The sequence below is a fragment of the Lampris incognitus genome, chromosome 3 (assembly GCF_029633865.1).
Source record: "Lampris incognitus isolate fLamInc1 chromosome 3, fLamInc1.hap2, whole genome shotgun sequence".
NCBI lineage: Eukaryota > Metazoa > Chordata > Actinopteri > Lampriformes > Lampridae > Lampris > Lampris incognitus.
The window spans coordinates 28942443-28956182 of NC_079213.1; positions in this window are offsets into that span (position 1 = coordinate 28942443).

A 13740-nucleotide genomic window follows, 5' to 3' on the forward strand; every position below is an offset into this window, starting at 1 on the left:
CTCCAGGACGTTGAGTTTGGTGTCCTTCATAAAGTTTTGGACCAACTTGGATGTATGCTTCGGGTCATTGTCTTGCTGGAAGACCCAGCAGTGACCTAGAGCTAGACTGGCAGCAGATTTCTTTACATTATCTTTCAAAATGTCAACATAATCTTCTTTCTTCATGATCTCATGCACCCGAACAAGGTTCCCTGTGCCTGAAGGAACAAAACAGCCCTACAGCATTATGCTTCCACCACCATGTTTAACTGTGGCAACTGTGTATTTAGGGTTGAAGGCCTCTCCCGTCCTTTTCCAAACAAAAGCAACATCCATGTGGCCAAACAGCTCAAGTTTAGTATCAATCAGACCCAAGGACAGACTTCCAAAACTCATGCCCATGTTTCAAATGTTCACGGGCAAACTTCAGTCTGGCTTTGATGTGCCGCTGTGTGAGCAATGGAGTTTTTCTTGGACGATGACCTTGAAGCGCACCACGATGAAGAGCACTCACAACAGTCTTCCTTGAAACATCAAGTCCAGAAGAGGCCAGTTCAGCAACAGTCATCTGGGCAGAGATCTGGGGATTTTTGTTGACATCTCTGACTATTTTCCTCTCCAAAGTTTTTGAAATCTTGCACTTTGGACCACGCCCAGGTTTGTTTCTAACAGAATTTGTCCCCTTGTGCTTTGTTTGGAATGATGCAACGTACAGCTGTTCTAGACACTGTGAAACGCCTGGAAATGGCAGTATAGCCTTCACCCTTAAGATGAGCATCCACTATCTTCTTTCTCAGTTCCAGACTGATTTCTTTACTTTTTGGCATGACGAAATTACTTCTTAGCAAGAATTTAAGAGTAGTCCCTCTCAATCAAGTGTTCAAGTGCCACTAGCCCTATTCATTGGAGTCCCTTAAGTAAAGTTCGATGCTGATTGATTGCTCAGGTGTGAATTGAAAGCTGATGATTGGTCAGGTATGTTTTGAAAGCAAAAAAAAAAAAAAAATCGCATTGCGGCTAGTAATTTCGACCGCCTCAATTTTCACTACATTTGGTATAAAGCAAACCTGAAGATTTATTTTACATTCCAAAATGTACCAAATAGGGGCCTTAACATTGATAAATGTTTTGCTATGTAAAGTTTTATGAATGATGCAAACATTGGGCAGAATTTTAGGGAAATGTGCTATAGTTCCTTGGGGGCTGATGATCTTGACCTTAACTGTAGATCTGCTTTCTGGTCCAACTGAAAAAGATGTCCCCCTGACACCATATGACTAGTTAATTTTATGTGAGAATAAAGTAAGACTAATGTGAGGAAAACACCAGTGGAACAGCACATTAATATGCTGAATATATGAAATTTGAATATGAATATAGGAAATGTTGAAATAGAAATCATTATATTTTGGTAAATGCACACTTTAGCATACATCTGATCAAATGTGACAACATGCAAATAGATAAATACATTTAAAAAACAAAAATAAAACATCTAACCGGGTCTTTTAATATATTTTCTTGTGGCCTCACCTTCCTTATGTTGTGTGCATCATAGTTCTTTGCTCCCTCTGGCCTCTGCTCACTGCTTCCACACATTGTTTGAAACCATCAGCTTGGGTGCATGTTTCTGTCGGCACAGTACCATGATCCTTACACAGTGAGGAGGGGGTAAAGCCTGCTGGACAAGCTTAAGAAAAGAAAAAAAAAAGTGGGGAAGAGGCAGCAGCGTGTTAAAAATTGCCATAGGGGAGCCATTTCCCAGGATGCTCCTATTCCCTTGGCCTTGTGGTGTCGATCTGTCCTTTGTGAGCCAAAGTGTCCGAGACACATTGCGGTCACCAGCAGGCAGAGATACAGTATGGCAGAGACAAAAGACAGTCTGTCTTTCCCCCCCCCCCCGAAGAGAGGTGTGTGCAGCTTATATAATGCATAAGCTCAGCCGTCAGACATTGCATTTTGTATATGGCTGCCATTTGTAAATTAAGATTCAATAATTTAGCCTTCATGTGATAACAAAATATCCTAAATGTAAAGAATTGTGAACTTTTGAATAATTCATTTGCAGTTTTCATACAGTGGTATATTGTATACTGAATAGTTAGCTTTCAATTCTTCCATGTAATACTAATCAACTTTGACTTGCTGAAATGAGTCAAATTCCACTTCCATTAAGATTCTGACAATGCCATTTATATAATATTGTCACATGAATTTTGGGTTGCAGAGCGCTAACAATAAGCAAGTTCATAATGCGCTTAACTGGCAATTAATAGAGACCAAAAATCCTCTGACATCTAACTGTGTTTTTTTTTTGGCACCCCCCCCCTTTTTTTTTTCTTCTCCCCAATTGTACTTGGCCAATTACCCCACTCTTACAAGCTGTTCCGGTTGCTGCTCCACCCCCTCTGCCGATCCAGGGAGGGTTGCAGACTATCACATGCCTCCTCCAATACATGTGGAGTCACCAGCCGCTTCTTTTCACCTGACAGTGAGGAGTTTCGCCAGGGGGACGTAGCACATAGGAGAATCACGCTATTCCACATTAGTCAAGATTTTCTCTCACTCAACAACAGTTAGCATTGTTTCATGTGTCATGATTAATGTGTCAGCCAGCCCTTTGTCCACATTAGAAAAAAAATTGATGGCCAAAAGATCCAATCACAGTGAAAGAGTTTTGCATTTCAGTGTGTGTAGGCATATGGTTATTGGTTGTCTCTTGAGATGGTTAACATCTATAATACTCCATTTTTTACGTCTTGATATTGCTAGAAAAATTGTTTTTTAGAAAAGCATCTTCAAAATCCTTTGCGCTTTCTCAAATGTTTTGTTTTTCTTTGCCTTGTTTTAAATCTACTTACTTGGTAGTTGTTAACTGGGGCTGCAAGGCCGAACCTAATTTGCCAACAAACAGACTAACGGCCGGAGGCAGGGGCTGGGCAGAGCAGGCAGGACTGTGGGAGACACAGAGAGTCAGATGTAGACGAGGAAACAGGTCATGGGCAATGTCTCATCATGAGACTGGAAGTGTAGACTGAACTGAGCAGGCACTATGATCTGGCAAGGTGGGTGTGGCAAGGCTGGGTATATCAGGAGTAGAGTTGATTGCCATAGATGAGATGCAGGTGGTGGACCTCTGCTCTGCCTCCTGCACACCTGCCTCCAATTCTGAAGACGCATACAAACAGGGAAGAGAAACTGGGGCAGGGGGAGTGGCCAAGATATGGGAGACAATTAAGGAGACTGGGACAATAGGGTGAGTCTTGGGAGGACATGGGGGCGGCTGTAACAGTACCTCCCATCTCTGGGCGCCACCTGGCGTCCGACTGGGGTTGTCAGGATGGAGCTCATGGAACACTCAGTTGAGCAGGGGTCCAGGATGTGACGGCAAGGGACCCAGCAGCGTTCCTCAGGATTGTATCCCCCCCCCCCCCAATCCACCAGGTACTGCAGACCGCGGCCCTGACGGCGTATGCCCAGAAGCCATCGGATGGTATATATCGGGCCACCGCCTACCATGCATGAAGGTGAGCGAGCCACTCCTGGGGGGGAGATGGGACTGGAGAGGACAGGTTTCAGATGGGAGACATGGAATGTGAGGTGCACCCGAAGTGAGGCCGTTGAGCTTGAGCCATACTGCCACTGAATTAATAACATTATCCTCTTGAATTCCACCTTCAGCAGCAGGTCCTTGGTGGAAAGCCACACCTCTTGACCAGGGACATAGGTAGGAGCTAGGGTGGGGTGACAGTTAACTTGGGACTGGGACCAGGTGGAGGCATGGCGGGCCTGCACCGATGGCACAGCAACTTCGTCCTCCTGGGCAGGGAACAGGGGAGGTTGGTAGCCCAGGACGCACTCGAAGGGAGACATCCCCAAGGGAGGCACTGAGGTGGGTGTACTCAGCCCAAGGCAGGTGCTGGCTCCAGGAGGATAGGTGGGAGACGTCTATACAATGCAGGGTGGCCTCTAGCTCTTGGTTAACATGCTGTCTGGCCATTGGACTGGGGGTGGTATCTGGAGGACAGACTTGGTGGCACCCAGGGCAGAACAGAGTGACTTCCAAACCTGGGATATGAATTGGGGCCTCTGTCTGAAATGATGTCCAACCAGGATACCATGTAGGCAGAAGACGTGTTGAACCAGGAGATCGGTGGTCTCCCTGGAGGACAGGAGCTTTGGCAGAGGGTCGAAATGCATTGACTTGGAAAAATGGTCACCTAAGGTGAGGATGACCGTTTGGCCATGAGACGGGGACAGACCAGTGACAAAGTCCAGGGCAATGTGCGACTAGGTACGAGGAAGGGATGTAACAGCCTGGAAGGGGGTTTGATGGAGGATGTACCCTGGGCACAGACCAAGCACACCGCGACGAAGCCCTGTGTGTCCTTTTCCATAGAGGACCACCAAAATCGCCGGTGAAGGAAAGAGGGTCTGATCGATTCCAGGATGGCAGGCCAACTTGCTGGAGTGACCCCACTTGAGAACATCAGAACAGATGGCATCAGGGATGAAGAGGATGTTGGGAGGTCCTCCGCCAGGATCTGGCTGGGTCTCCTGAGCTTGACAGATGCAGGACTCGAGTTCCCAAGAAACAGCAGCCACGATGCACGAGGGGGGCAGGATGGGTTCAGGTTGGTGATAGGTGTCATCCGTGATGAGCTGCCGGGAGAGAGCGGTGGGTTTGACGTTTTTACACCCTGGATGATAAGTTAGAATAAAATTAAACCAGCCAAAGAATAAGGCCCAACTGGCTTACCTGGAGTTCTGGCATTTGGCCATCTGAATGTAGGCCAGATTCTTGTTGTTTGGTAAAGGGGTGCTCCGCATCCTCCAGCCAATGGCGCCACTCCAGTGTCATCTTCACTGCCAGGAGTTCCCAGTTCCCGACTTCATAGTTCCTTGTGCGGGGGACAGCTTAAGAGAGAGAGAGGGGAAAAAAAGCACGGGGGTGAGTGAAGTTTATGATCGGCAGGAGAGTGCTGGACGAGAATGGCACCTACCTCCAATATTGGAAGCATCCACCTCTTATGGCACAGTCATAGGGTCAGTGGGGCGGTAGAGACAGGGCATGTTGTTTGCTAAAAACTGAGGATAGATCATGATATACTGAAGGAACCGTGTAGAGGTCTGGGGGCTCAGCAAGAGATTGTGCACTGGGGAGAATCGGAGCAGAGGCTAGGTCAGCGGTCGGGAACCTAAGGCTCGCGAGCCATATATGGCTCTTCCGGTGACGGCATATGGCTCCCAGACAATTTTGAGTTGAAAATTAAAAATTTTTCAAAAAAATCAGTTTGGAACTGATTTTAAAATACTTGTGATATTTCTTAATAATACTGTGTCATTTTAAAGTAAACAGAAATTAGTTTTGAAGATAAATTTCACGGGTCACGGGTCACCCGTGGGTCGGGTCGGGAACCAATGGCTCGCGAGCATGTCCGGGTCATTGTAAAGGTGAAGAAATCAATTTTATCAGATAGCCAACTAGTTTATCCGCTTCAACCCTTGTAACGGAAAAGATGGCGAAAAGAAAAAAAGACGATGATTACCGTGCATTCCAGGCTGCGTGGACAGAGGAATTTGCATTTGTGGAGAGAGCAGGATCTGCGGTATGTCTAATATGCAATGATAAAATTGCATCGATGAAACGGTCAAATATAAAGCGGCACTTCGATACGCACCATGCTTCATTTGCATGGAAATATCCAGCGGGGGACAGCAGGAAAAGGGCATGCGAGGAGCTACAGCGGAGAGTGCAGACGAGTCAGCAGCAACTACGTGTGTGGACCAAGCAAGGTGACGGGAATTCCGCTAGCTTTGCGGGGGCTTTGGCAATAGTAAGGAATGGAAAGTCATTCACAGATGGCGAGTATGCCAAAACATTCATGCTTGATGTGGCCAATGAACTGTTTGATGACTTCCCAAATAAAGACAAAATAATTAAACGAATAAAAGACATGCCCCTGTCAGCAAGAACTGTGCACGATCGTAGCATCATGATGGCAAATCAAGTCGAGGAAACACAAATTAAGGACATAAACGCCGGGACATACTTTTCTCTCGCGTTAGATGAGTCAACAGACGTTAGCCATCTATCTCAGTGCAGTATCATTGCCAGGTATGCTGCAGGTGACACACTGCGTGAGGAAAGCTTGGCTGTTTTGCCAATGAAAGGGACAACAAGAGGAGAGGATTTATTCACGTCTTTCATGGAGTTTGCTAAAGAAAAAAAACTACCGATGGATAAACTTATTTCTGTCTGTACTGATGGTGCACCCTGTATGTTGGGGAAGAACAAAGGATTTGTAGCGCTTCTCCGTGAACATGAAAAGAGAGCCATCCTAAGTTTTCATTGCATCCTGCACCAGGAGGCGCTTTGCGCTCAGACGTGTGGCCAGGAGCTTGGTGAGGTGATGTCTCTGGTCATTCGAGTGGTCAACTTTATTGTTGCCCGAGCTTTAAATGATCGCCAGTTTAAAGCTCTGTTAGAAGAAGTTGGGAATCATTATCCCGGTCTGCTTTTACACAGCAACGTGCGTTGGTTGTCAAGGGGGAAGGTGCTCAGCCGTTTTGCAGCTTGCCTGAGTGAAATCCGGACTTTTCTTGAAATGAAAGGCGTCAAGCATCCTGAGCTAGACAACACTGACTGGCTCCTGCAGTTTCACTATCTCGTGGACATAACTGGCCATCTGAACCAGCTCAATGTGAAAATGCAAGGTATTGGAAATACAATCTCATCCCTTCAACAAGCAGTGTTTGCATTTGAAAGCAAGCTGGAAGTCTTTCTCAGGGACATTGAAACAGGTCGTCTTCTGCACTTTGAAAGACTGCAACAATTTAGAGATGCATGCTTAGCAAGTGACTCCACTCAACATCTGGGTCTCCAGCAGCTAGCTGGCTTTACGTCCAATCTCCTGCAGTCATTCAAAGCACGTTTTGGAGAATTTCGTGCGCGCACTGGTCTTTTCAAGTTCATCACTCATCCACATGAGTGTGCAGTGGACAAAATCGACCTGACATGCATCCCCGGGGTCTCTATCGGAGACTTTGAGCTGGAAGTTGCTGACCTGAAGGCATCAGACATGTGGATGAGTAAGTTCAAGTCACTTAATGGAGAGTTGGAAAGTCTTGCGCGACAGCGAGCAGAGCTGGCGAGGGAACACAAGTGGACAGAAATTAAAAATCTTCAACCTGAAGACCAGCTGATTCTTAAAACTTGGAACGAGCTTCCTGTGACATACCACACAATGCAGCGTGTGAGTATTGCCGTATTGACCATGTTTGGCTCTACATATGCATGTGAACAGTCTTTCTCGCATATGAGGAACATTAAGACCAACCTACGCTCACGTTTAACTGATGGAAGCCTCAACGCCTGCATGAAGCTCAACCTCACCACGTATGAACCAGACTACAAGGCCCTCAGCAAAACCATGCAGCACCAGAAGTCGCATTAAAAGTAAGACATATTTAATTTATTATACGTTAAAAATACTATATGGCTCTCAATGAAATATATTTAGAAATATTTGGCTTTTATGGCTCTCCCAGTCAAAAAGGTTCCCGACCCCTGGGCTAGGTGCAAACAATTATGATGGCAAAATAAACTCCATGCATCAATCTTACCTGTGGTGCAGTTGAAGTATGGGTTGTGGAGTCTCAACCACGGGTGCCCAAGAACTATGGCACACGGGGGCTGTTGATGATATGAAAACTGATCTTTACCTGGTGGTTGCCGGAGAGACAGAGGAGGATAGGAACGGTCTTCTCTGTGACATGGGCAAGGTGCTGGCCATTTATTGAGTTGGCCCCCAGAGGCAGGTTGATGGGAATGGTGTCCAGAGTCAGCTGTTTGGCCACATGCCGATCTAAAAAACTCACATCGGCACTGGAGTCAACAAGAGCAGACAGAGGACAAGGTTGGCCCCACCACACTAAAGTATCCAGTTGAGGGTGAGAGAGGGCGGGGTAAGTGGTTCAGCTCAGCAGTATCTCTCCCACTACTGCCAAGCCGACTCTTGCTGGGCGCGCAGCTATAAAAAGGCCAGCCTGGCCGCAGTATAGACAACTCCAAGTTGAACCGACGCCGATGGTCTTCTGTGGAAAGGCGAGTCGGGCCCAGCTGCATGGGTTCCTGGACGGGTGGAGTCAGGGAAACAGAAGGAATCTGTACAGATGAACTAAGTATGGAGGAGACAAAAGTGGGCTGCTTACCCACCTTCTCCCTTCGGCGCTCCCGAAGGCGGTTATCGATTCAGATGGCCAAAGCGATGAGTTTATCGAGCCCACTAGGCTCCTCCTGGGACACCAACTCATCCTTGATGTTTTCGTTAAGCCCGTGTTGAAATGCCCCCTGTAGAGACGTATCGTTCCAGCCATTCTCCATGGCGAGAGCCTGAAATTCAATTCAACGGCCATCTCAGCCATACTACAGTTACCCTGCTGGAGAGGCATGAGCTGCCTTGTCGCATCCTTACCTCAAACCGGATGATCTAAATCCTTCCTCATCTCCAGAGTGAAGCTGGCGTACATGGAGCAGACAATGGTTTGCCTCTCCCACACCGCGGTCGCCCAGGCAAGCGCAGAACCTCAGAGCAACCCAGTCAGGTAGGTGGTCTTTGCTCTCTTACTGGCGTATGTATGAGGTTGTTGTTCCAAAACAGGAGAACACTGCAACAGAAAGGCTCATATAGGGGGGGTCATCATCGTATCGCTCAGGAGTGGGGACAGATGGGTCGCAAGGCAGGGGCATGGAACTGGACACTATGGGGAGGCTTCAGGGCAGCCACATTGCTTTAGGTCCGTGAGGGACTGTACAGCGGCACTGATTTGATCCGTGACAGTTCTCAGGATCTTGTCATGCTGCCCGATTAGTATGTCCTGATTGGCGAGGGCTTTCTGGAGCCCTTCTATGGTGGTTGGGTCCATACTGACCAGATCGTACTGTTAACCGGGGCTGCAAGGCTGAAACCAATATGCCGACACAGACAGACTAACGACCGGAGGCAGGGGCTGGGCAGAGAAGGCAGGACTGTGGGAAACATGGCGAACCAGGTGTAGATGAGGAAACAGGTTAACCAGTAATGTCTCAAATAAAGGTTAGCCATGTAGACTGAACCAAGCAGGCACTACGATCAGGCAAGATGGGTATGACAAGGCTGTGGGTGTATAATGAATAGAGTTGATTGCCGTAGATGATGCAGGTGGTGGACCTCTGCTCTGTCTGCCGCACACCTGCCTCCAATCCTAAAGACACATATACACACAAACAGGGGAGACAAACTAGGGCAGGGGGCGTGGCCAAGATAAAAGACAAGTAAGGAGACTGGGACGAAGAGGGTGAGTCCTGGGAGGGTGCGGCTGTGACAATAGTACGTGTAAAGGTTAGCTTGGTAAAAGGGGTTAAGGTTTGGGTTAATAGTCTATAGCTTAGTAGGGAGAAAAAACCCAGCCACTGAGTATGCACAAGCCAGTGCATCCTTAGCGCCGGTCCCAAGCCCGGACAAATGGGGAGGGTTGCGTCAGGAAGGGCATCCGGCGTAAAATCTTTGCCAAATCAAATATGCGGATCATAAATAAGACTTACATACCGGATCGGTCGAGGCCCGGGTTACCAACGACCGCCACCGGTACTGTTAACCAGCAGGGTGTCGGTGGAAACTATGCTACTGTTGGGCGAAGGAGAAGGAGAGGGGGAAAGCATGTCCAGAGGCAGCTAGAGAGGAGGAAAGGTAGACATGTGGAGGTGAGAGTTGGAACTTTAAATGTTGGCACTATGACTGGTAAAAGGAGAGAGCTGGCTGACATGATGGAAAGAAGAAAGGTAGGCATACTGTGTGTGCAAGAGACCAGGTGGAAGGGGAGTAAGGCCAGGAGTATCGGAGGTGGGTTCAAACTCTTTTACCATGGTGTGAATGGGAGGAGAAATGGGGTAGGGGTAATTCTGAAGGAAGAGTATGTCAAGAGCGTGCTGGAGGTGAAGAGAGTGTCAGACAGAGTGATGAGTATGAAGCTGGAAATTGAAGGTTTATTGCTGAATGTTATCAGCGCATATGCCCCGCAAGTTGGGTGTGAGATGGATGAAAAAGAAGAATTCTGGAGTGAGTTGGACGACATGGTGGAGAGGGTACCCAAGGAGGAGAGAGTGGTGATTGGAGCCGACTTCAATGGACATGTTGGTGAAGGGAACAGAGGTGATGAGGAGGTGATGGGAAGGTATGGAGTCAAGAAGAGAAATGTGGAAGGACAGATGGTGGTCGATTTTGCGAAAAGGATGGAAATGGCTGTGGTGAATACATATTTCAAGAAGAGGGAGGAACACAGGGTGACGTACAAGAGTGGAGGAAAGTGCACACAGGTGGACTATATCTTATGTAGAAGGCGCCATCTAAAAGGGATTGGAGACTGCAAGGTGGTGACAGGGGAGAATGTAGCTAGGCAGCATAGGATGGTGGTCTGTAGGATGACTTTGGAGACCAAGAAGAGGAAGCGAGTGAAGACACAGCCGAAGATCAAATGGTGGAAGTTGAAGAAGGAAGACTGTTGTGTGGAGTTCAGGCAGGAGTTAAGACAGGCACTGGGTGGTAGTGAAGAGTTGCCAGATGGCTGGACAACCACTGCAGAAATAGTGAGGGAGACAGCTAGGAAGGTACTTGGTGTGTCATCAGGACAGAGGAAGGAAGACAAGGAGACTTGGTGGTGGAATGAGGAAGTACAGCAAATTATACAAAGGAAAAGGTTGGCAAAGAAGAAGTGGGATAGTAAGAGAGATGACGAAAGTAGACAGGAGTACAAGGAGATGCAGCGTAAAGCAAAGAGAGTGGTGGCAAAGGAAAAGGCGTATGGTGAGTTGTATGACAGGTTAGACACTAAGGAAGGAGAAAAAGACTTATACCGACTGGCTAGACAGAGAGACCAAGCTGCAAAGCATGTGCAGCAAGTTAGGGCGATCAAGGATAGAGATGGAAATGTGCTGACAAGCGAGGAGAGTGTGCTAAGAAGGTGGAAGGAATACTTTGAGGGGCTGATGAATGAAGAAAATGAGAGAGAGAGAAGGTTGGATGATGTAGGGATAGTGAATCAGGAAGTTCAGTGGATTAACAAGGAGGAAGTGAGGGCAGCTATGAAGAGGATGAAGAGTGGAAAGGCAGTTGGTCCTGATGACATATCTGTGGAGGCATGGAGGTGTTTAGGAGAGATGGCAGTGGAGTTTTTAACTAGATTGTTTAACACAATCCTGGAAAGTGAGAGGATGCCTGAGGAGTGGAGAAGAAGAATACTGGTACCGATTTTCAAGAACAAGGGCGATGTGCAGAACTGTAACAACTACAGAGGTATAAAGTTGATCAGCCACAGCATGAAGATTTGGGAAAGAGTAATATAGGCTAGGTTAAGAGAAGAGGTGATGATCAGCGAGCAGCAGTATGATTTCATGCCACGAAAGAGCACCACAGATGCGATGTTTGCTTTGAGAATGTTGATTGAGAAGTATAGAGAAGGCCAGAAAGAGTTGCATTGTGTCTTTGTAGATTTAGAGAAAGCTTATGACAGAGTGCCGAGAGAGGAGGTGTGGTATTGTATGAGGAAGTCAGGAGTTGCAGAGAAGTATGTAGGAGTGGTGCAGGATACGTATGAGGGAAGTGTGACAATGGTGAGGTGTGCGGTTGGAATGACAGATTGGTTCAAGGTGGAGGTGGGATTACATCAAGGATCGGCTCTGAGCCCTTTCTTGTTTGCAATGGTGATGGACAGGTTGACGGACAAGATCAGGCAGGAGTCTCCATGGACGATGATGTTCGCGGATGACATTGTGATCTGTAGCGAGAGTAGGGTGCAGGTTGAGGAGAGCCTGGAGAGGTGGAGGTATGCACTGGAGAGAAGAGGAATGAAAGTCAGTAGGAGCAAGACGGAATACCTATGCGTGAATGAGAGAGAGGACAGTGGAATGGTCAGGATGCAAGGAGTGGAGGTGACAAAGGCATTTGAGTTTAAATACTTGGGGTCAACCGTCCAAAGTAACGGGGAGTGCAGTAGAGAGGTGAAAAAGAGAGTGCAGGCAGGGTGGAGTTGGTGGAGAAGTGTGTCAGGAGTGATTTGCGACAGAAGGGTACCAGCAAGAGTTAAAGGGAAAGTTTACAAGATGGTTGTGAGACCAGCTATGTTATATGGTTTGGAGACAGTGGCACTGACGAAAAGACAGGAGGCGGAGCTGGAGGTGGCAGAGTTGAAGATGCTAAGATTTTCACTGGGAGTAACGAAGAAGGACAGGATTAGGAACGATTATATTAGAGGGACCGCTCAGGTTGGACGGTTTGGAGACAAAGCAAGAGAGGCAAGATTGAGATGGCTTGGACATGTGTGGAGGAGAGATGCTGAGTATATTGGGAGAAGGATGCTGAATATGGAGCTGCCAGGGAAGAGGGGAAGAGGAAGGCCAAAGAGGAGGTTTATGGATGTGGCGAGGGAAGACATGCAGGTGGCTGGTGTGACAGAGGAAGACGCAGAAGACAGGAAGAAATGGAAACGGATGATCCGCTGTGGCGACCCCTAACGGGTGCAGCCGAAAGTAGTAGTAGTAGTAGCTTAGTAGGGAGAAAACCAGCTGTCCTTGCTGACTAAACTTAGGTAAGTGTAACACAAGACAGCTTACTATTTTCATATTGGGAATTTGATTTGATGAAGCTGTCTTCATTTGCATTTTCTTGGAGAGGATGTAAATTTGACAGGGTGTACTTGTACATTGAAGGGTACCGAAGAGTCGCAAGTGTAATCTGTAATGAGGCATACACAATATTAGAAAATGGCCTGTAACCCACAGAGGCTTGCAGAATCATTCATAATTCATAATGTCAATTCTCCTATAAGATCATATTGCATACTCCATTTGCCCTTGAACAATGTGAGATCTGAGCAAAGAAAAAACGCTTTTATGCTATATTTTCAGTAAGTCCACTACACATGATGAAGCAGCTTTTATAACAAGATATTAACAGCTTTTATTGTAATGTGGGTGCACATATCAGTTTCATATGGTGTCTCTTGGTTGTCTAAAGGGCTTATGAATGATGTGTTAAAGGCTAAATCCTGACTCTGTGCTTTTGATAGAAATTCGATGTGAGGTAGTTAGGGTTTCATACCTCTAACCATAGCTATGACTTAAAACAATGAAAAAAGGCATTTAAGCAGAACCTTTGGTATAATATTGTTGTTGTTGAGAGAGCGATGGGGCTGACCCCTGGCAGTGAGATGCAGATCACATCACACACAAACGGTGGCATGAGTCTGGGGGAAAAAACGGTGAGAATGGTATTGTGCAGATCAATATGTGAGCATTTCAATATATTTCTGAACTATTTGAGATGTCTTGGACAGGATTCTTGAACTCTTTCTAGATCAGCCATTAGTGATTTAACTTGATGAGCCTGAGCCTGGTGCAATTTCAAGCCAACTAAATACTTTTGCTAAGCGGCATTTAGTTTATTTAAAATCCCATCAGTGTGAATTTGAAACAATGGATGTATGTGTGCTTGCGTTGAGGAATGTCTTTGAGTCTTGGACTAAGGGTTTAATCCTTTCTATACTCCACAGAGAGTGCGGGGGATGTTTCTTCTCTCTCTCTCTCTCTCTCTCTCTCTCTCTCTCTCTCTCTCTCTCTCTCTCTCTCTCTCTCTCTCTCTCTCTCTCTCTCTCTCTCTCTCTCTCTCTCTCTCTCTCTCTCTCTCTCTCTCTCTCTCTCTCAGGGATTAAGCTTGGCCTTGGTAA